Source organism: Tamandua tetradactyla, chromosome X, assembly GCF_023851605.1.
Source record: "Tamandua tetradactyla isolate mTamTet1 chromosome X, mTamTet1.pri, whole genome shotgun sequence".
NCBI lineage: Eukaryota > Metazoa > Chordata > Mammalia > Pilosa > Myrmecophagidae > Tamandua > Tamandua tetradactyla.
The window spans coordinates 155,769,079-155,792,399 of NC_135353.1; the positions used below are offsets into that span (position 1 = coordinate 155,769,079).

General features: G+C 42.2%; 1 protein-coding gene and 1 pseudogene across 4 annotated transcripts in view; one reads left to right on the top strand and one right to left on the bottom strand.

Annotated features, from left to right (window-relative positions):
* ADGRG2 (adhesion G protein-coupled receptor G2) overlaps nt 1-23,321 on the top strand; it is a 133,798-nt gene that overhangs the window by 60,612 nt on the left and 49,865 nt on the right. The gene's annotated exons all lie outside the window — the stretch shown is intronic.
* Nucleotides 18,572-20,774, bottom strand: LOC143671039 (kidney mitochondrial carrier protein 1 pseudogene; annotated as a pseudogene).

The following is a 23,321-nucleotide window of genomic DNA, read 5'->3' on the forward strand; positions in this document are numbered from 1 at the left end:
ATTTTTATGGGGAACATGACTCAATCCACAATAACTGCAAAATAATGAAGGATGGGAGTTGGTGTTTCAACTCATTAGTTTCCTTGTCCCTTGGTGGGACAACTCAGAGGCATGTTCTACATTGTCTGCAGGAGTTCCCCCACTGGATTGAGCCCGAGTTGCCCACAGCCATACCTTGCTTCTTAATGTATTTGTTAAGTTGGTTTTCCTCCCTGCCCTCTGTCATTTTCCCATTCCCTCCCTGTGCTTCCTGAAGTTATCCCCATTTGGAAACCTACTCATCTTCCAAGGTCCAGCTAAATATTACTACTGCTATAAAACCTGCCCTGCCCTCCTCAGAGGAATTAATTCTCTCTCTCTCCCTCCAGTGCTCCCTTTTCTCTTTATCCTTACCATATTATGCTTGTCACTTTGTGTCATCATTTGTTATGTACTTCCTTGGCATCCTGAGTCCTGTCAGTGCATTGTCAGTGTCACATGAGAAGAGAGAGTGCAGGGTTGGTGAGATGTGAGGAAAATAAATGATCACTGAGTGTCTGCTCTGGGCCAGGCCCTTCTAAGTGCTGTATGTACACCATCTCATTTAGCCCTCACAAAAACTCTTCACTGTGGGTATGTTCAGTCTCAGTTTGGAGGTGAAGAAACTGACGCTCAAAGAGATTAAGCACTTTGCCCAGAGCTAGGAAGTGGCTGAGTCAGGATTTGAAACCATGCCCCTTGGAATCTGTAGCCTATACTATTGACCAAGGGTGTACCAGGGCACCCTTGGTAAGTGTCTGAGGACTGAATGAATATGTCACTGAGGTGCAGAAAAAAGGCGGAGGGGAGCCTCTGTAAGCTGTTGGAGAGCAGCCGCTCCCACTGGCTCTGGGGTATCTGGACTGCAAACACAGTAGCTTCATCCTGGAAGCCTCAGTGATGACTCAGGAACTCTTGACATCAGGGAGAGGTAGGCCTGGCCCTCCCTTGTTAGGCCACTGACCAGGAGAGAGAATCCTTCAACCCTAACACTTTCTGTTGGGTAATTTGGTGATGTTTGAGGAAGTCATTTTTGGTCTACCAGAAGTCCAAATTGGCTTTGGAAGGTAAGCTCTAGCCTCTAGCTCTCCTGGGCTGTGCCAATGTCTTTGTGCTTGTGTGTGTGTGTGTGTGTGTCTTTAAAGGAGGTCTTCTTTTAGGTACAACTGTTCTATTTTCCAGTGGGTGAGATGACATAATAGTGGAAGATGATTATAATTTTTTCTTGCCGAGTTGTCTTCTGCATTTGGAAACAATTACACATTGAGCCAGTTTGGTGATCTCATGAGCTATAATCCCCAATTTACTCTCTCCTTGGGCCAGGCTAGATCTTTCTGTGCTGCAAGCATTTTCAGCAATAGATCACTCAACAATTCTCCCTTCTCCAAGGCCTCACTATCTTGTTTTCTCTCACCTTCTTGTGCTTTGCCAAACCTAGTATTTATATTTCTTTGCACAGCAGATAATGGAGCTGCAGGAGGTAGAGTATATGCTACTAAAAGACAGGAAACCTGTGTTCTTTAGCTTTGTCCTCCAGTACCAAAAACCATTCTGGTCTCTTCTCTTTTGATCCCCTACCTGTAAAAATGAGATTATAATTACTTACCATGGCATCATTCTGATGCTCAGCCAGTTTGAGAGTCACTCCAAACCCTATATCCCATACAAGTGTGAGGTAAGATATATGGGCCCTGACTTCTTCTCTGGGGTTGCAACCTTAGCAGGTGGAGGTAGTGATGAGGTATGAAAGAGACTCCAGATAGGTTAGGGGAGAAGCTAACAACAGGAGTCATTGGTCCTACTTTCCATTTGAGACCTCCTCACAGGGGTCTGTACAGAGGAATTGTAGAGCTGAGAAATGGTGGCTGCTGGCACAGCATGTTTATGCAGAGAGAAGATTGGAGATGGTGACCCATCCAAATCTCTCTCAGCTCCCGTGGGGCAGAGTAGGGATTCTAAATTGTCCTCAGGTTTCCAGTGAGTAGCTGTGTTGTGAGCAAGGGGCTGCTGCCATGGCTATGCAGGAAGTGAGACGTCAGGAGAGACTGTGGCATGGACAGCCTAGACTCTGGGGGTCAGAGGGAGGAACGTGACAGCAAAAGGGGAGACCCCTAAGGTCCGGGTGGAATTCTGAGACCATGCGGTACACTGGGCACAGCCTTCCATAATTGATGCCAGCCAGACACCTGAGAAGTTCACAGGGTGAGGGAGATCTCTGGGGAGGCCATTGAGAACCTGGGGCTCAGCACTGGGTGGGCTCATAGACTCAGGCCCCTTCTCCCTGTTACCATTCCAAGCCCACATGCCATCTTGACTTTTTACCAGAAACCATTTTAGAACAGAAGAGACGGAACTACCTTAAATCATCATGCCTTTGAAATGGAGGCTCCAAAACAAGGTATATCCCTCCTAGACATCAAAGAAAGTTCAGGGATTTTCATTTGCTTATTGCCATTATTGTTTAGTACATGTAAGCTGTGTCTGTAAATTTTAAACTTGCTTTAAAACTAATATATACTGACTACTTATGATGTGTCAAGGCACTCTGCTAGTAACTATTAAAGGCTGAGTCACCATTAAACCCTGACTTCTGCCCCTTCTCCTAATTTCTCTACTTAATTATCTTTTCAAGTAGGTAGAAAAAGCTGGTCAGGTCCTTAAGGGTAGGGGTGACATCTTTTTCCCTCTCTGTCCCCCATGGTGTCTATCACATAGTAAGTACTCATTAAACACTGGTTGGTTGACTGGTTGTGATTTGTGACACAAGTCTGAAGTCTAGAGAAACTGATACGTGGGCCTCTCACCTCCACTTATGAGTCCAGCATAATCCTTATCTGAACCCAGTGAGTTTGAATCAATGCATATTATTCCTGTAAGCTTTTGCATAGACTTCTGGGAGGTAGCTGTACTGTGACTAGACACTACTCTTGAGGAATGCATTTCCCCTCCTTTGAATGACGAAGGGGCATAACTGACTGCCTGTTAAGTTCTGAAACACTCAGACATTCTGTGAGCTCAGCCACCCAGTAGGGACGGTCTTTAGATTCCAAATTCATTTCCCTGGGATTCCTGGGATCCTTAAGTCTGCCTTGGACTCAGTATCATCCTGAAAATCTAGGATAGGTTCTCAAACTTGACTGTATGTTGGAGTCCCCTGGGGAGTATTTGCAAATCTTGATGCCTGGAAATTCTGATTTAAGGGGATATAGCCTGGGCATCGGGGCTCTTCAGACCTCCCCAGGTAATTCTGTTATGCATCCAGGAATGAAAACCACTCATTTCTGTAATTCTATTTTGAGACTCTTCTATCCGAAAGTTCCTAGTGTGAAGTTAAAAACCATTTAAAAGTCATATTTTTTCAGATTACATTTTTTAAATGAGAGGATTTCAAAAGCTTTTGAAGTTTAATGTAGCCAGTGACTCTCTTGATTTGAAGATTGATCAATGCTCCAGAAGTGGTTTTTGTTGACTTGTAAATCCCCAGCTTACCAGTGCTCTCCTTGCCTTACTCTTCCTTAAAAAGTCCCAGTGTCTCTTCATCAGATCCAGTACCAGCCGCTCATAATACTTATGGTAGCAGCAACATAGCTGGACATTTCTGAAGGTTTTCATGACTTACAAAGTACCTTGTCATACATCATCTCACCATATCCCCTTGAGGCAGGCAGAGAAGTTTTTAATAAACCCACTTTGCTGATGAGAGGACTGAAGTTCAAAGCAATGGAGGAAATTTCTTGGTTACCCAGCCAGAAACAGTACTAAGGTCCAGAAAGCAGGTCTCTAGAACTCTCTCTTCTATACCAACCTGCACAAAGTGCTTACTTTTTGCCACATGAATACGTTTGAGCCAAGGCCTTCTGTTACACTGGTGACTTTAACCAGGTTAATGTCCTTCTAGACCAGGGGTCTTCAGCCAACTTTTTCAATAAATGGCCAGATAGTAAATATTTCCAGCTCTGTGGGCTATACGGTCTCTGTGGCTGCTACTCAACTCTGCCATTGAAGCTCAAAAACAGCCATAGAATAGTCAATTCATAAACGAATGGGTGTGGCTATGTTCCAATAAAACTTAATTTGCAAAAACAGACAGGATACTGGATTTGGGCCACGGGCTATAGTTTGCAGACCCCTGATCTAGACAGGAGTGGCCCACCTTTTTCTTTCTGGCTAATCCGTGGCTTCGTAGGGTGCTCATCTCTTCCATATAACACAGGGGTAAACACTGATTATTCTAAGGCAAATCATGGAGATACTGTTCCTTGCCAGTGATTGATTTAATGGTGGTGAGTCACCCAGTTTTGACCAATAAGACAAGGGGGCAGGTCTGTTATATTTCAAGGGAAAGTTTCTCCACTCTTAAGATGAGACTCAAGAAAAAGCAGTTCCTCTTCTTCTTCTGGACCTGCGCTGTCTAGTACAGTAGCCACTAGGCACATATGGGTATTTCAATTTGAAATTTAATTAAAATTGAGCAAAATAAAAAATCCAGTTTCCCGGTTGCACTTGCCACATTTCAAGTGCTCACTAGCCACATGGGGCTCGTGGTTGGCACATTGGACAGCATGGATATGGAACATGCCTATCATTGCAGAAACTTCTATTGGGCAGTGCTTTACTTGGATGTTGTTGTGCTTGGATGTCATGTCTGAAACAGCAGTGACATCTTTAAAGCCATTGCACAGAGCTACCAAGGGGAAAGGCTGGCAAGTTGAAAAGTGAATATAACCTGAGTTTCTGATCTTTTTGATCCATTGAATTAATAGTCTCCTGACGACGAAAGAACAGAAGGATGGAAAAAGCCCGGGTCTTCATTACTATCCCTGAGCTGCAGGACCAACCTTAGAATTGTCCGTTTTGAGATTTCTTGTTAAGTGGGCCAAATGAATGCCCTTGTTCTTTATGTTACTTTTGTTGGGTGTTCTGTTCCTTGCTCCTGAAAGCATTTTAACAGATATGAGAATTAACTTTACAAAGGTGTTGTTACAAACTCATCATGTATTATCTTAGGGAATCCTGAAAGCAGCCCCATATGAATGTTTCCCTTATTTTCCAGATGAGGAAACTGAGGCTTGGAAAGGTTGAGTCACTTCCAGGTTTACCCAGCTGGCAACCACTTCCCCAGTTTTTAGTCCCTGCCTCAGTGGAAAATGGTTTTTATACCAGATCCTGACCAAAACTTTGCCATGATTCATTCATTTGGGGATGGATTTGTACCCCACAAAGGACTGGAAACAGACTGAGAGAGATCAGAAGAAGCAATGCTTGGCTGGGTTACTCTACTAGTGAGTAAGCTGACGTTCCAAGAGGACAACATACTGTGTACATGTACCTTGATAATGGGTGCATCCTTACTCCAAGGAAGTAACAAGTAGTGCGTTGGTCTTGGCAAGAGGTCTCATGTTCATAAGGTCACAGTCCTGTAAGAAAGGGTCAGGATAAATTAAGGATGCTTTTGCAATGATGTTGGGGGCAATATGTGTTAGTCCTTAATGTCAGTGTCCTATTTGACCTTTACTCTACTTTTCTCTTAGGAATGTACACAGCATAAAGTATAAGTTAATATAGTGATGTGGGATTTTGTTAATTTAAAGAAGAGAGAAAGGAAACTATAAAATGGGTTATAATCCTGCTTAGATGCATAAATTAAAATTGCTTACAAGGATCTGATTAATTGAATTAACATGAACACATAGCTATTGTTGTCTTTCAACCACACAGACATTTTTGCCTAGCTCCTAATATAAAATATGATTTGTTATCACACCAATTTGAAGTCCCAGTAAAGTCTAACAAATTTTGAGTTTTGCTGTACAGGCAGGAAGAGATGAATTTGAATTAGTGAGGAATTTTCAGTTACAGAATATTTTAGCAGTAGAATTTGAAAACTTTCAAATGAGTTGCATAATACCACTAGAAGGTAATCTTATTTGAGGCCAGGGACTTTGTTTTATTCACTGCCTGGCACAGAGTAGGCTCTTGAAAAATGGAATAAATGAATGAACTTTGGAAAAATCGCTTCATGTTTTTAGCTTGTGTTTCCTCCCTTATAGACTGAGGGACTTGGACCTGTTTTGTAGCCAGTTTCTTCCCAACTTAGGACCTATTTTGTAATTCTTTTCTTCCAGTGAACTCCAGTTTCTAAAAGATACTATCTCTTAAAGGATTTATTTAAGTAAAAATATGTTTTCCCATTTTTGTGTGGCGCATAGACATCTACAACTGTGTTCTGTGTTTGCGATCGGCAGTAGAAAACTGGTATTGAAATAATTCCAAACAAAGCAAACTTTTCACTCTTGTACAGTCTAACTTAGGTAAATAGACAGTTTTTGAAATCATGAAAATATAGTCTAAGTGACTCCCTTGCCAATTTTCTAGATTTACAATATTGTACTAGATGATTTTCAAATCTCCTTCTCCCCTGAAATCGACAAACTTTTGAGTTCTCTAATGTGTGTAATATGAAAGATGTCTTCCTATGATTCTAAGCTATGGAAACTTGAAATAGACAAGCACAGCATTGTAATAGATATTCTCACTTATCAGGCATTGGTATATCAATAAGAATGTTTCATAGTTATAATGGAGTCACATATGTGTGGGGTTTGGAAGAATCCATCCTCAATAATTTTTTAAATGCCTACTACAAATTATTGATGCCACGTTATTTGCATTAAAAAACACCATTTAATATGTAAAAATAAACTTCATCCAAGGTCACAGAATCATATAGTCTGAATTAATAATAATTGCAACTTAATTGTTGCAACTGCAATAAAATATTTGATAAATGTAATGTAGCTGTGATAAATGCAATGTAATTTCATTCAAATAAATCATTCTCATTTTACTGATGAGGATGCAGAAGCAGAGAAATGTAAAGAAACTTACTCAAGGCAGAGTCAGGATTTGAACCTGATCATTCTCCCTCCAGAGCAGTCTCTTAATCACATTGAGAGCTTGGTTAAGTAGCCATGTTCATTCATCCATTGGAAATTAATAAGCACAGGCATTTTGTTCATATGGAGAAGATAACCAAGTCAGAATTACAGATTAGTAAAACAAGGGATCCCAGATAAAACTTTCAACACTCAAGTCAAGCCAAAGACAGTATAAAGAGAAGACGTTAGCACAGGAGCCACAATGTACAAAAACCTAGGGGCCTGTTAAGGATCTTCAGCCCAGAAGAGCAACAGCAAAGGCTAAGGTTTAATATTGCTTCAAAACAGAAGAAATTAAAAAATCCAACTTTTCCAACTTGGTAGGATCCATCCTCTCTTAGTGATTTTTACTGGTACATGGTTGTTTAGAGAACCGAGTCTTTGTGAACCTTGAGGATCTTGGAAGAACCCTGGTATAGCTATTAGCTGGGAGCAAAGCTCAGAGGGTGAGTCACAAAGAAAGGGGGTAGGGAATCCACATTCAGTCTTGAAATGGCAAGGACTCCTCCCTCTCTAGTTCATATATATCGATTCCTTGACTTTTGATCTTGTCGGTATCACGAATACATGTATACAAAAAAACAATAAATTTCAAAGCGCATCACAACAATTGGTTGTAGAACAGATTTCAGAATTTGGTATGGGTTACAATTCCACAATTTTATTTTTTACTTCTAGCTGCTCTAAGATACTAGAGACTAAAAGAAATATCAATATAATGATTCAGTAGTCATGCTCAATTGTTGAACTGTATCTTCTCTGTCATGACTCCTCCTTATTCTTTGATCCTTCTCTCACTCTTTAAGGGTATTTAGGCTATGCCCATTCTAACTTTTTCATGTTGGAAGGGGCTGTTGATAATATGGGATAGGGGGATGGAACTAGTTGATATTCTCGAGAGACTGGCCCCTTTGCATTTCAGGACTTATCTGGTCCAGGGAGCCATCTGGAGGTTGTAGGTTTCTGGAAAGTTACGCTAGTGCATGGAACCTTGTAGAATCTTATATAACACCCTAGGTGTTCTTTAGGATTGGCAGGAATGGTTTTGGTTGGGGGTTGGCAAGTTATGGTAGGTAGCAACGCATAACTGAAGCTTGCATAAGGGTGACCTCCAGAGTAGCCTCTCAACTGTATTTGAACTCTCTCATCCACTGATGCCTTATTTGTTACACTTCTTTTCCCTCTTTTGGTCAGGATGGTGTTGTTGATCCCACTGTGCCAGGGCCAGACTCATCCCTGGGAGTCATCTCCCATGCCGCCAGGGAGACTTTCTCCCCTGGATGTTATCTCCCACATAGTGGGGAGGGCAGTAATTTCACTTGCAGTGTTGGGCTTGGAGAGAGAGAGGCCACATCTGAACCACAAAAGAGGTCCTCCAGAAGTAACTCTTATGCATACCTATAGATAGGCTAAGCTTTCTGCTACATACACAAGCTTCACAAGGGCAAGCCTCAAGGTCAAAGACTTGGCCTATTGATTTGGGTGTCCCTAATATTTGACACAGTATCAGGGGTTTCCCTGGTGGTAAAGTTTAACATTTCCATATTTTTTTCTCCCATCCCTGAAGGGACTTTGCCAATACTTTTTCTTTCTTTTTTTTTTTTTTCACATGGGCAGGCACCGGAAATTGAACCCGGGTCTCCAGCAGCCAATACTTTTTGATTATCTGCTTAATATATTCTGAGATGTATCCAGGTATTACATTAAGCTATAGAGGATTAAAGGCCCTCATTCTTATTCTGGGTTCCCTGTGTTTGGATTATTTAAATGATCCATCCAGACAGGTTGAATTAGATTATGTCTACAGAAAATTTAGGTTCTGGACATAATAAACCTTTCTTCCTTTGGTCTCAAAGAGTAGATGAGGTTCTAAACTATAGACAATATCTTCCTTATCCTTGTGTTCTGAATTACCTTAATCCCAACGTGATCAGCTTCATTCATATCTCTGGATACCAGTTTATATATATATATATAACAGCCTCTTAAAATTCAGAAATAATAATTACCACTCTGGACTACATGTGACTGTTATAAAAGTTTACAATCTAGGCCCCTACTTTCTTATAAGTATTTTCTAAATGAGACTATACAGTAATTGCTCTTTTGTTTCTGGCTTATTTTGCCTCACCAAATGTTCCACAGTTCACTCACAATGTTGCATGCGTCACAACTCCATTCCTTTTTGTAGCACCACAATATTTGATCATATGTATACACCATCGTTTGCCAGCCTACTTTCGGCCAGTGCATCCTTCAGCTCCCTCCATTCTTTGGGCCTCATATATAATGTCCAAAGTCAACAGTCCATCAACACTCTCAATTTTAGATAATTTCATTGTTCCCAAGAGAAAGATAACCAATAAACATACTCACCAAATAGAAAATCTAAACCTCTCCTTAACTCTTGTCCTCTCCACCCCCCTCACCCCCCATCCCCCGGCCCTTATTTATCCCTGGTGTTGCTGCAGTACTGTTGATGTTTAGACCATGTAACCTAATTGTGTCATAGGTTTTGTATTTTGTACTCTATATACCAGGGTTCAATTACAGAGAACCACTAGGACACACATATACACAGATTAATGGATTTATTGTAAGGCTTTGATCTTACACAACTGTGGGAGCTGGTTAAACAGTCTCTTTATAGCTGTTGATGCTGCATTTGCTGCTGGAGCTTGAAGTCTACAGGGCAGACAACTGAAAGGGGAAGATGCATATAAGATGGGTGGAGGAAGAATAACCTGGAATGCAAAAGCACGAGTTGGAGCCGCGAAGGGCAGACTGAAACTTGTGGTCGGTTCCTGCTGCCTCTGACCTTCTGGTAGAAGCCAAGTCCCTTTGTACCCCAATGAGGTGAGGTAGCAGGTAATTGAAACAATTGGCCTTTTATGACCTAGACTCAGAAGCCACATGGTGTTACTATACCACACCTTGTTTATCAAGGCAGTCACAAAGGCGCAATCAGGTTCAAGAGAAGGGACATGGACCTCACTTCTTAATAGGGGAGTGGCAAAGTTCTGGAAGAACTTGTAGGGTGGGAAATATTGTGATCTTATTGGAAGCCCAATCTGCCACAGGTGGTGATCAACATCTAGTAAGGCAGTGGACCTGGAGCCCATGGAGAAGTAGCTTCTGAGGCTTAAGAGTTGGATGGGCAGATGGAACCAGGAGGCAAGGGATGTCAGTTTTAATCCTGATTCTGTCACCAGCCATTTCATCTGACACAAAGTAGTCATCTTAGTGCCTCAGATTTCTCATTTCTAATATAAGTGGGTGGATTGGATGATACTCTTTCAGCCTTACTCTTTTCTACAAGTCTGAGATTGTGAGGTTCAGGAATGGTCTGTTCACCAACCCTGAAGCACAAGCTGTTGCTGAATCAGTGGTTTTCCATCCTCATTTTGCATCAGAATCATCAGGGCAGCTGTCAAAAATTCAAATGCCCAGATTGAACTGGTCAGGGGGTGGTGTCTGGGCATCAGTAATTTTACAAGCTCCTGGGCTAATTCTAATGTGCAGCCAGGGTTGAGAACCCCTGAGCTAAACTATTCTGTCTATCTAAGTGTGTATAGAAAATGTGCATAGGAAGTCAATAGCCAATGCTGTTTTTAAACTGCAAGTATAGCAGCTGCTTTTTGTGCCTTATGTCACATCTCTTTGACTGATTTCTGAATTCAGCTGCAGCCATGGGGGACAGTTCTGTGTTCTCAGACTTCTGTGTTGAGCGTGCTGAAGTTCTCTGCTTGACTGCCTTTGGGTTTTCTCCAAGTCCAGGGAAGCCTGCTCAGCAATCGCAGGAAGAGCCCAGGAGTTCAGGGGAGTTGATCAATCACTGGAGCAAATGTCAATCATTGGGGATGGAAGCCTTGGATAAAGGCCCTAGCCTCTGGTTTTTCCAATGGAAGCCATTCTCTGTTCCTCAGAGGTCTCTTTGGATTTGAGCTCCCACCACTCATGACAGAGACCTCAGTAATGGACTCTTCATTGGCTTTCCTCCTTCCTTGTCTCATTCTCCCTGCTCCCTCATTTCTTTCTCCTGGCCATAAACTTATTCCCACCTGAACCCTTGTCTTAGGCTCTGTGCCCCAGAGAACCTGTATTAGTTAGGGTTATCTAGAGAAACAGAATCAACAGGAAATAGCCATAAATATAAAATTTATAAAAGTGTCTCACGTAACCATGGGAACATTCAAAATCCGCAGGGCAGGCTGTGACGCTGACGACTCCGATGGAGGGTCTGGATGAACTCCACAGGAGAAGCTCGCCGGCCAAAGCAGGAAGAGAGCCTGTCTCTTCTGAATCCTCCTTAAAAGGCTTCTATTGATTAGATTAAATGTCACTGTTGCAGAAGACATGCCCCTTGGCTGATTACAAATGGAATCAGCTGTGGATGCAGCTGAGGCACTCATGATTTAATTCTTCGAAATGTCCTCATAGCAACAGGCAGGCCAGCACTTGCCCAATCAGACAAACGGGCACCACCACCTGTCCAAGTTGACACATGAACCTGACCATGACAGAACCTAAACTAAGATGCCAAGTGATTACTATTTGTGATCGGTTAAAGAGTGATAAGATTTAAGGGAAACCAGAAAAATACTCTCCTTATCCTAACCACTAGCCCCTCCAGCCCACCTTTCCAGGTGCTTCTGCACTTAAAATTCTGCCACAGAGACTCTTACTAACCCATAAATTGCAAATGCTTTGGCATGGATGAGTGTGTCAGCTGGTGAAAAGTGGAATCATCCTAGATGCCAGTGGAGCCAGGGAGGGGAGGGACACCAAAGCAAATGCTGTTTATAAATGTATTTGGGGGGGGAGAAAGCAGAGGCAACCTAGAACCTGCATTCTCAGGGGGGGCAATATTGTCCCCAAAGGGGTGAAAATTGGTTCTTGTAGGCAAACAATGGACCGGGACTTGTATGAGGCAACTAAGGGCTCTAGGGTACAAAATTGAAGAAGACACTCGATCCCAGGGATGTGCGTATGTGTATGTGTATGTGTATATGTGAATATACAGACATATGTACATATATAGTCATTGGATAGCAATGAGTGCTATGGATAAGGGGATGGACAGAGTGAGACGAAGGGGGAAAAGTGTTGCATTTTTAAATAGAGTGGTCAGGAATAGCCTCTCTGAGCTGGTGCCATTTAGGCAGAATTTGACGGTGGTGACAGGGCAATCCAAGGGCTCTCTAGAGGAAAAGGGTTCCCAGCATGGGGAACAGCAAGTACAAAGTTCCTGAGATGGCATATGCCTGGTGTGTGCAAGGAATAGCAGGGAGGCCAGGATGGCTGAGCAAGGGGAGAGTAGGAAAATATGGGGTCCAAGGTGCAGTGGGAATCTATTTCGTGGATAATGTGGAGAGCCCATGAAGGAGTATAGTGTAATGCCAGTGTAGTTAGCATTCAGCGAAGGCCAGTCTGCCTCCGTCCTTCCCTGTCCCTTGAAGCACTGAGCGGCACTCACATGTCATCAGACTGAAAGAGCCCCAGAAGCTACCAGCCTTCAGAAGTCAAACCAGCACTAACCATGGCTAGCATTATTACATGAAAAGCAGAACCAAGATATTCCATCATCAGCACTGGTGCTGACCAGCAGGGTAGATTACTGACTATATGTCTAATTTGGGGAGTACCCAATATCCCCCACCTGCCAGAAAGAGTTTTATGAGTATTTTGTCCCATTATTTCATCCTTCCTAGAGTGCATATCCCTCCTGGTAGAGCAGAGTGGACTCCCAAGTAGGTTAGCAGCTCTTTGCTTTTGTAGAACACAGACTGAGATGAGAAGGAGCCTAGTATGGTAGAGCTGGAGAGACTCGGCTCAGGTCCTAGTTCTGTCCCTTACTAGTGATCTTGGACAAGTTGCACAAGTGCTCTGTGCCTCAGTTTCCCCATCTATAAAATGGGGATAACTTCCCTTGTATGGTTGTTATGAAGACTAAATGAGTTAATGTTTATGAAGTGCCTGGTCTTAGTAATGCCATATAAAGCACTTTAATTTAAAATGGACTCCCTTGTGGGACTCTTCTCTTCCCAGGCAAAATGCATGTGAACACACACAAAGTTGCATTGTATTTCTGGGAATTTATGAACACTGAAATGCATCTCATAGACCCTTGGGGGAGGACCACCACCCTTAAACCCCTGATTAAGAAACCTGGTCAAGTTATTATCCTTTCCAGCATACAAGAGAGCCAAGATGAGTCCTAGAGGGACAAACCAGTGAGGGAGTGGGTGGATGGTGCTGTGTGAAGGTGGGAGAAGAGCAAGAATCAAGAGCTGAGGGATCAAAAACACAGCTTACCTTTTTCCCATGTTGGCCAAGTCCCACCTAAAATCGCTGATTGTTTGCACTTTGGGAAGTTCCATCAGCTAAGCTGAAGTTTTCTCTAATGATGTCATTACGAATCATTTAATAAATACATTGTGTAAGAGTACTTATCAAGCTGTGTGATGTGAGATGGTTATAGCTGAAGTAAACACATTTTGAATGTGCCAAATTAGAAATGTTTTCATTCATTGTCTTGGTTATGTAGTAAAAGCCGAAAATACAATTCTTGGAAGAACTTCTGTTGTCATAAGCCCCAAAGAACAAATATAATAACACACACAAAAAAAGCACATGTTTTGTTTGAGGTTCCCATATAAGACTGCCTAGGTGTGGCTTGTTTTTAATCATCTCTCTATGGAATAGTAATTCAATCCAGAGGAGGGCTGCAACCAGATTGCAACAAGTTTCAGTTGGGTTTGAGATATTTATGCAAGAAGGGCTAGTTGTATCAATTTTTAGATCCATTTCTGGAAGAGTAAATCTTTATCTTTCCTGCCCAACCTGGGGGTGAATGTATTGGGAGTAAACACTCATTAGTATAGCCACAGGCACAGGTTTAAGAAACTTACTCACATTTTACTTCTACATCTACTGCAGTGTCCAGTAGTGAGAAGGAAAACGAAAGACTCACAAACCCAGACATGACCTTGCATGATTTGGGAATCAGAAGTGAGGGAGTGGGGAGAGGACATTAGGAAAAGGAGGAAAAGTCAATAATGGGGTGTATTGATGTCACTGAGGTAGGCAATGGAGACTCACAATCATTGACTAGTTTATGTTGTTTTGACACATATTTAAATGGACATTTTAGCAAACATTTGTAAAATGTTAAATGATCTGTCTGTTATGATTGGCAGTTGTAACTACTGCTCTAAACTTCAGATCCTCAATAAAAGTCATCCAAGAGATATTTCCAAGTCTTTCCTTTATGGAGCCAGTGTAGGTCATTTTGCTTCTTTGCTCTCTGGTCCATTCCCCTGCCCTGCTTTGTATCTAGGAAAACAGAACTGACAGGAGGTATCTGTAAATATTATGAGATTTTTATAAGAATCATCTCACATGATTGTGGGGATGCACAAGTCTGCATTCCGTAGGGCAGGCTGCAAGCTGGGAACGCCAATGAAAGTTTTCAGTGAATTCCCCAGGAGAAGCTGGCTGGCTGAAGTAGAGATGGAAATTCTCTCTTCTGACTGCCGAAGTCATCCCTTCTCCTTCTAAAGCCTCCACTGATTGTGTGAGACTTCTCGCATTGAAGTCTCCTCAGGTGGTTGTGGATGTAATCAGCCATAGATGGAATTGACTTACTGATGATTTCAGTCTGCTAAGTGGCTTCACAGTGCCAATCATGCCAGTGCTTGCTTGACAAACAACTGGACACCAAAACCTACCCAAGTGGACACATAAACTCAGCCATCACACATGGGAGCCTGAGTGAGATATTAAAGCGTATTTCTCATATTCCTTTGCCAACTGGCTTCCATCTAGATTTGGTGAACACGTGCCTGTGGTAGGAGGTTGGAGGGCAGGAGGAAGGCTGACCTCACCTCCTCCCCTTGTTTCTCTGGCTCTAGAAGTAGCCACAGTTTTCCATTGTTGCTGGCGTCTGGATTGCTTCACCTTCCCGTGGTTGCTGTTTAGCTCTACCAGCGCCTTTGGACTATTTCCCTCTATTAAATTCTTGCTCTTGAACTACCTTCCACAGGCTCTGCTTTCCCGACCAATGTAGAGTCCTTAATGACTTCATCAGTCAATGATGAAACATTTGTGAACACCTACCATAGAAAGCACTGGAATGGCTCCCTGGAGGATAATGAACGGAAGCGTCAGGCAGCTTAGTATTTAATTGGGAAAAGAAGACACAGCTGAAAAGTTGAATAACAGTGCTCAATCATATATGATCAAATTCCAAGTGAATAGGGTAGTCAATGAATATTTTTAAGATATAAAGATGAGAGGGCCATCTCCATGGCTTCTGCGGACAGAGCCTGCTTTGGAGGGCTAGAGAGCTGACATAAAGGGGTCGTCTTCTAAAACTTCCACTTTTGTAAGACAGGGAGGAAATTGGGGGATTTCATTTGAAATCTCCCAACTTTGAAATGTTGGCAGCACAGTTGGCAAGATAAAATTTGCCTGGAAGCTAAATGCAGTCTGTGGGCCAACGCTGTGCATTTGGTGGATGGGTTACTGTTTTGTGGGAGACGTTGGATGCAAAGATCATAAAGAGATCTTAATGAGATCATTAAGGGATCTTCCAGTGAGAGGCTTCTGGGTTTTAATATTTCACTCAGATGTAAGAAAATCAAGGCCTGAGCTTCGAAGGGAGCAGTGGACATGAGAAGAAAGGACAGATGAGAGAGAGCAGGGAGTAATAATATAAGTACCCTATATTTATTTATCAGTTTATGGTCTATGGTGTTTGTCATTGGAAGCAGGATAGAGTCTCAGAGGTTAGGCTCTGAAGTCAGACTGCCTGGATTCAGACCCCAGCACTACAATGATGGAGCTGTGAGGTCTCCAACCAGCCACTAAACCTCACCCAGCCTCCATTTCTCAAGCACTAAAAAGGGGATCACACTAATGATATCTGCCTCATAGAGTATGTGGCTGATTAAATAATAAAACTTAGCTTTTAATGCGATAAACCTGGTGCAACAGGGATCATCAATGTTCACTATTGCTATTTTATCACGTTTATAATCTCTTCTTTTTTGCTTAGAACAATATATACTTTTTATGTGATATACACTATTTCTATCATGAGAATAAATATGCAGAAGAGGAATCTTTTTTTATATCATAGATCAGCAATGTTTAGCATCAGTGATTATACAAATCCTAAGCAAACAAGAAAAACTGTTTTCCTCAACTTGGTTATAAGACCTGGAAGTCCTTTTGCCCATATTTACGCAATATCTGAAAAGGAGAGAAAAGACTCGTGGCCACACTCCTAAAAACAAGGGGCGGATTATTCTCCCAATTCCTTTCTTAAGTTGTTTCTTGGTTAAAAGCCTCAACAAATCCCTTAACTTTTTCGGGAAGCAGAAAACAAAACCAGGTTAAGCTCCTGTTCTATAAGTTACTTAATAAATCTGCACTGAAGAAATGCGATAGTTTTGTCTTAAAAACGTACTTAAATTTTACAGTGAAGTTTGAGTTTCTTTTCATCCTGGTATGAATAGGTGCATAACTTGAATAAGTTGACGTGATATGGCTTGACCCTTTTTACATGGCTTTTTAAAATGAACTTGCTCCTACTGGTTTAGAAATTATAGGTACACTTTAAAAAATGTTTTCTACATACTGAAAGAGTGGTTCATAAAAAAGCAAATTCCTTAAACTCAAAAAAGAATCCCAAGGCGAAAGCCTCTCTATAGGAAGTCTTTTCTGCATCAATGGGATGTTTTAGCAAGAAAACAAAATTGCCTCACTCAAGGCATGGCCCCATGTCAGGAGTGAGGCCTGCCTGAGCTCTGCTCTCCTGGTCCCAGGGACCTCCGCTGCCATCTAGAGAGGGGCAGGGGCCAACATGGACCTTCCCCCCTAGTCTTTTAGCAAGGAGCCCACACCTTGGGAAGAAAGGAACCCCCTTCCTCCTTCCTTTCTTCTCTTAATGTCTTTGTCTCAGCTCTTACTTTTGGAAATAAAATTCTGCTTCATGGAATCTTTTTCAAAGGCAATGTTAATAAAGAAGGAAAGGTGAAACTAAATGCAAGGAAAATTGTTTGACTCCCAAGAGAAGCCATAGTCTTCTTCTATTCTACCTCAGTGGAGAAAGAATCCCCAAAGGCTAGACAGAGCAGGGATTGGCCTTGAGACTGGTCTGTCCTGGAGGCCCAGGTAGAATGAATGTAATGTTACTCTCAAAGGGAGGAATTGAAGGCACCCAAGTGCCTTTTCCTGGGCTGTCTTCTCCAAGTATGAAGTTCTTGGGGGCTTGCAGAATCATCCTTAATTTGGAAAAAATAAGATAGAGACAAGAGAGAAGAGAGTGATTTCTCTTCATCTCCTTTATAAGAAAAGAATCACGGAAAATTTTACATACCTGTTATCAGAAACTACATGAATATATGCTAAAGAAATAGTTTTAAAAATTTCAAGTAGTTTTTGTCCAAGATGGGAAATATTTAATAACTGTGACGTGAACTAAAGTGAAAACTGAAAGGCTGGAACAATTCACTCTTCAATTCACTAGCAATAATTTTTTAAAATGCAATTTTATTGAGATCTATTCACACACCATACAGTCCATCCAAAGTATATAATCAATCGCATAGTTGTTGCTAGCAACATTTTGATCAGCAAAATGTATTAAAACTTCAACGTAGTGCTTTCTTGAACAAGCTTTTGATAAGGAGCTTCCCTCACGATTACAGTGAGAACCCCTACAATAGTTCTCTCATCTCCAGCTACAGACTGTTAACAGGTCATGGCTACATGGCAGCATGATGTAAACACATTTATTCTACAGACAAGTGGCTGCATCATCATAAAAGGGGTCACAGCAGCTACCCTTCTTCATTTGACCCTCTGTACCACTTGATGTTATCATTCCATTTTACAGATCGGAAAATAGAAGCAAGAAAGGCAAATCATTTTGCTAAAAATCATAGAGTACATTACTTACATTACCTAAGACGGTACCCTAGCTGCTGTAGAATACCCCCCACCAACATGGACTTGCTGCCTCCAAGGTCAACACGTTATACTGCACGATGAATATAGCTGTTAATACTTTGTACCAATTCCTCACAAAGGTCAAGGCTTCAAAGGCTTAACAATCACTTATTATAAGTGAAAGATCCTGCTCAAATTAGAAAATTACAAAGCAGGCCAGTATTATGGAGATCTGCTTCTTGCACTGTTAATGCCCAGGGTTGAGAAGTTCAGACTACACATGTGAAATTTCTTCAGCTGATAAGACACCCCTAGACAGTCAGGAACTACTCCCCCCTGAAGAAACAGTTCACAGTTCCTGATGTTTTTTGCAAATTTTCTTTAGCAAGAAACACACATTTCATATGGTATTTTTGAGGTCCATGATCACTTCAATGGTAAGGACTCGTGTTTGGACAATTGCACATGATGCCTGTAAGCGCTTGATGAAGCATGTCTGATGCCAACACACAGCGATGTGAACTGACCCGGTCTTTGTCTGTTGCTTACACCTTGGAACCGTGAGGAACCCGGCAGTGGAAGCAATGTGAAATGCGGGAGGCTTTACTGATTTGGAAGGGATCATTTTCAGAGGGATGTCTCACGCAGCCTGCGACATGTCACAAATCCAATTTCTTCAACTGCTCATAGGTCACAAAGAAAATGATATTCCAAGGATCAAGTCTCAACCAATTTGGCCAAAACCTTTTTTTTTTTTTTTTTTTTACTTACTGTGTTTATTCTTTTGATGATCAAAATAAAATCAAAGCTTGTTTCAGGGGTGGGGGTGGATTCATTGGGAAGGGGCAATGCGTTTCTCCTGTTCAGTTATTCATGTATTTATTGACTATCTTTCTCACCCTGACAGAATGTCAGCTCTATGAAGGCAGGGACTTTGTCTCTCTCTCTTTTTTTTTTATATTAATATTTATTTATTTATTTATTTTTTAATTAATTAACGGAAAAAACTTTGTCTCTCTTGATCACTTAGGGCAGTGCCTGGCCCATAACTGGTCCTCAATAAATATTTGTTGAATGAATAAATTGGATGAATGCATAACTATTGAGTAAATGGATGAAGATACAACTTTGACCTTGGGATGAGAAGTCTGAGCAGGAAATTTAATCTGGGAACCAAGATCAGATTGGAGACTTTATATGGCATTATCCATTATCAAAAACATTCAACAAATATTTATGGAGCAGGCACTTCTTTTTTTTGTTCAACATAACAATATACAAATACAAACATTATTACCATATATTCATTCCACTCTTTTTTTTTTTTTTTTTTTTAACATGGGCAGGCACCAGGAATCGAACCCGGGTCCTCTGGCATGGCAGGCAAGTGTCCTTGCCTGCTGAGCCATCGTGGCCCGCCCGTCATTCCACTCTTGATATATAATCAGTAACTCACATCATCACATAGTTGTATATTCATCATCATGATCATTTCTTAGAACATTTGCATCAATTAGAAAAAGAAATAAAAAGAAAACAGAAAAAAAAATCATACATACCATACCCCTTACCTCTCCCTTTCATTGATCACTAGCATTTCAACCTACTAAGTTTATTTTAACATCTGTTCCCTCTACAATTTATTTATTTTTAATCCATATATTTTACTTATCTGTTGATAAGGTAGATAAAGGGAGCATCAGACACAAGGTTTCCACAATCACATAGTCACACTGCGAAAGCTATATCATTATACAATCATCTTCAAGAAACATGGTTACTGAAACACAGCTCTACAGTTTCAGGTACTTTCCTCCAGCCTCTCCATTATAGCTTAACTAAAAAGGTGATATCTATATAATGTGTAAGAATAACCTCCAGGATAACCTCTCCACTCTGTTTGGAATCCCTCAGCCATTGACTCTTTATTTTGTCTTATTTCGCTCTTTCCACTTTTGGTCGAGAAGGTTTTCTCAATCCGTTGATGCTGAGTCCCAGCCCATTGTAAGATTTCTGTCCCACGTTGCCAGGAAGGTCCACACTCCTGGGAGTCATGTCCCACGTAGAGAGGGGGAGGGCAGTGAGTTTGCTTGTCGTATTGGCTGAAAGAGAGAGGCCACATCTGAGCGACAAAAGAAGTTCTCTGGGGGGTGACTCTTAGGCCTAATTTTAAGTAGGCTTAGCCTATCCTTTGCGAGGTTAAATTTTGTATGAACAAACCCCCAGATTGAGGGCTTGACCCATTGCTTTGGTTGTCCCCACTGCTTGTGAGCCCCCAAGGGGGCTTTGCAAATACTCCAAAACCTTTTATGTAGAGCAAAAATATCCTTCATTCTTCCATGTCTGTAATGAGCAATGGAGAATCCCTGTGTAGCCAGGGCACCTGCCATCTCAAAGGACTCTGGTTCATCAGACGTGCTCTCACCACATCCATGGGGTTGGGGCCAGGGCCCCCACCAGACCACAGGGGATGCGTGCGCACGAGTGGGTAGATATAGCATTTCCCATCAGGTAAGAGACAATCCAATGCTTCTTGTGACGTTATGGACACGTAAGTCCACACCACCACCAATAGCAACCCTCTGAGCAGTTAGGGATACCCCCCTCCTGAGTCCTCTTTGTTCCCTCTTGCTGGTAGATGTTGATGAAATTCCCTATCACTCCTCCTCAGATGTTGCTGCTTTGTGCTTGCATCCGGATTTTAAAAACATCAATGGATTGGCAGTGGGTGAGCATATGACTCCAAAGAAAATACCACATAGGATATTTATCAGTAGGGTTTCACCTTTTGGCCGTTCAACAGTTGCTTCAAGCTCTGGTCAGTCCTATCTTGATGGTGCCAAAGGAAGCCTGACATAGCATCGCAGGAGCAATCCTCAAACCTGGTACTTTCAGCCCATCTTTTCTGCCTATCCTCTCTAACGCATGCAACCTGCGTCAATGCCTACTTTCTTTGAAGTTTGCATCATTTGTCTAGCCTTGAATCTGGAGATGTGTCCTGGTTAAATCAAGTGGAAAGGTGCCACATTCTGCTGTGGTGGTGGAAGCCAGCCCTCTATACGCAAGCAGCTTCCAGTGGGGGGCTGACTTTCTCACCGCTGCTCCTTGGCCTCTGCTTTATAGAAGCATAGCCTTCAGCAGGGTTTTCCCCGATGGCGATGGTGGCAGTCGTCCTGCCCCTCCTCCGAGTGCTCAGCTATGGCTGAGCCGACGGCCATGCGGGAGGTGGAGAAAAGCTCATAATCGCTATTTTAGCCTCACAACAGCCCCGTGTTACAGAGGGAAGAATGAGTGGGATACGATGACTGCAGGTGGGAGGTGGGAAAAGGGAGGAGTCCAGTGAGGTGGTGTCTTGTTCTGTAGACCAAACTTTATTGCTGAAGCTTAACTGTGAGTTTCTGGGCCCTTCATCTAACCCCTATGGGCGGTTTCCTCATAGAGGATGGTTCCTTGCAACTCCTATTCTCCATAATTTTAGAAAATTGGATTTCAGAGTGTAGGGCAGAATAATCACCACCACCCCCCCCACAAAGATGTCCATGTCCTAACCCCTGGGACCTGTGAATGTGTTACCTTACATGGCAAAAGGGACTCTGCAGAAGTGATTAAATTTAAGGTCTTTGGGATGGGGAGATTATTCTGGATTTTCTGAATGGGCTTAATTTAATCACACAAGTTCTTAGAAAGGGAAGAGGAAAATAGAAAAGTGAGTCAGAGGAATGCTATGAGAGAAGGACACTGCCACCCTCTCCCTTTCTCTTGCTGGCTTTGAAAATGGAGGCAGGGGGCCATGAACCAAGGAATGTGGGTGGCCTCTAGAATCAGCGAACAGCCCTTAGTTTACAGCCAGCAGGAAAACGGAGACTTCAGTCCTACAACCGCCAGGAACTGAGTTCTCCCACCACCCAAATAAGCAGGAAGTGGCTTGTCCCATAGAGCCTTCAGAAAGGAATGCAGCCAGTTAACACATTGACTTGAATCTGGTGAGACTCACGACCTACAGAACTCGACGATAACAAATGTGTGTTGTTTTAAGTCCCTAAATTTATGGTAATTTGCTGCACCAGCAATAGGAAACTCATATATGCAGTTTCCAGCTGAAACGATTTGGCTGGCATTACCAGCAATACTACTGAACTCAAGAACAGAGCAAGTGTGGAAATGAGGTGGGGTGATGAGGGCTGAGTTCCTGGATGTATTAAGTTGGAGGGGCAATGACAGAGCAGAGGGACATTCATATGGCAGTGCTCTGACCACATTTGGCCATGTGGGATTGGAGTTTGGGAGGTGGCAATAATTTTGAAAGAAAGTGCCAAGGAAATGATGTAGGGTGGGACTCTATCAAGGGGGCCAGATTCTTGAGTTTCCAGGTCCTCTGGCTCTATTTGGCTTCCATTCTAAGCCCCAGCATGCCAAACTCATGCTCATCATAATGGAATATAAGGACTTTGTTTTACAAAAAAATCACCAGGGAGTCATAGTGAGTAAATTTTATAGACAGATCACAATAATTTCATTTATTGACTTAAATTGAGACTTCAATAAATGAATAATGCTTTCAAATGTGCTCTTTGTAGGTTTCCAAAGGAAAATCTGAAGATTTTAATGTTTTCCTTTCTTTGTTTATGACTCCTTTTAACAATGGAAATGTTTTGTCTCCTAAGAACTGCATGTAGTTCAAATATAATGACTCACTGGGAATGACGACCACCTCTTTAGTTTAAGAGAAAACCCAAGAATAACATAGACTGATGCTCAGGAAAATATAAGGCCTATGGAGAGGTCAATGGGATGTTTACCATCAGAGAGCCCTGGAGTTTCCGTGATGGAAGAGGTCAGCTCTGCCTATGGGCTGGTCTCGTTTAGGTCTTGATCTACATTTTGATCAGGTCTTTTGCTCTTGGTTGTGAGTCCACGTGTCTCAAACTTGACTACCCAGGGATGGTGAACCAGTTTTGTGGATTTCCCAGAAACTTCCTTCTTTGTTCTAACCCTCCTCTGACCCTTGAATTGCCCATTTCCTCTAATATCTAAGAAAGAAATGTAACTCATATCAGCCTTGTGGGTACACAGCTCTGGTCAAAGGATTTAGCAGTGGAGAAGGTTGGCACAATTGGCTATGATTGGCTATGATCACCCCCTGGGCAAAATTGTAAAGAAAGCCGTATTAGCCTCTGTTGCCCTTCAACATCACTCTCTCCAGCCTTCTTCCCTTGTTCTCAACTCTTCCCAGCACCTTCTTGTTGCTCCCTGCCTGTGCCATGCTTCTGCCCATTTCGCCATTACCTGTCCACACTCAAACATTGCCATTCTCTGAGGAGCCCATATTGAATGTTGACACTCCCCAGAGATTTTCCACATAGTCCAGTATAGTAAGTCTTTTCAGCTTTTTAGAAATAATTCACACTA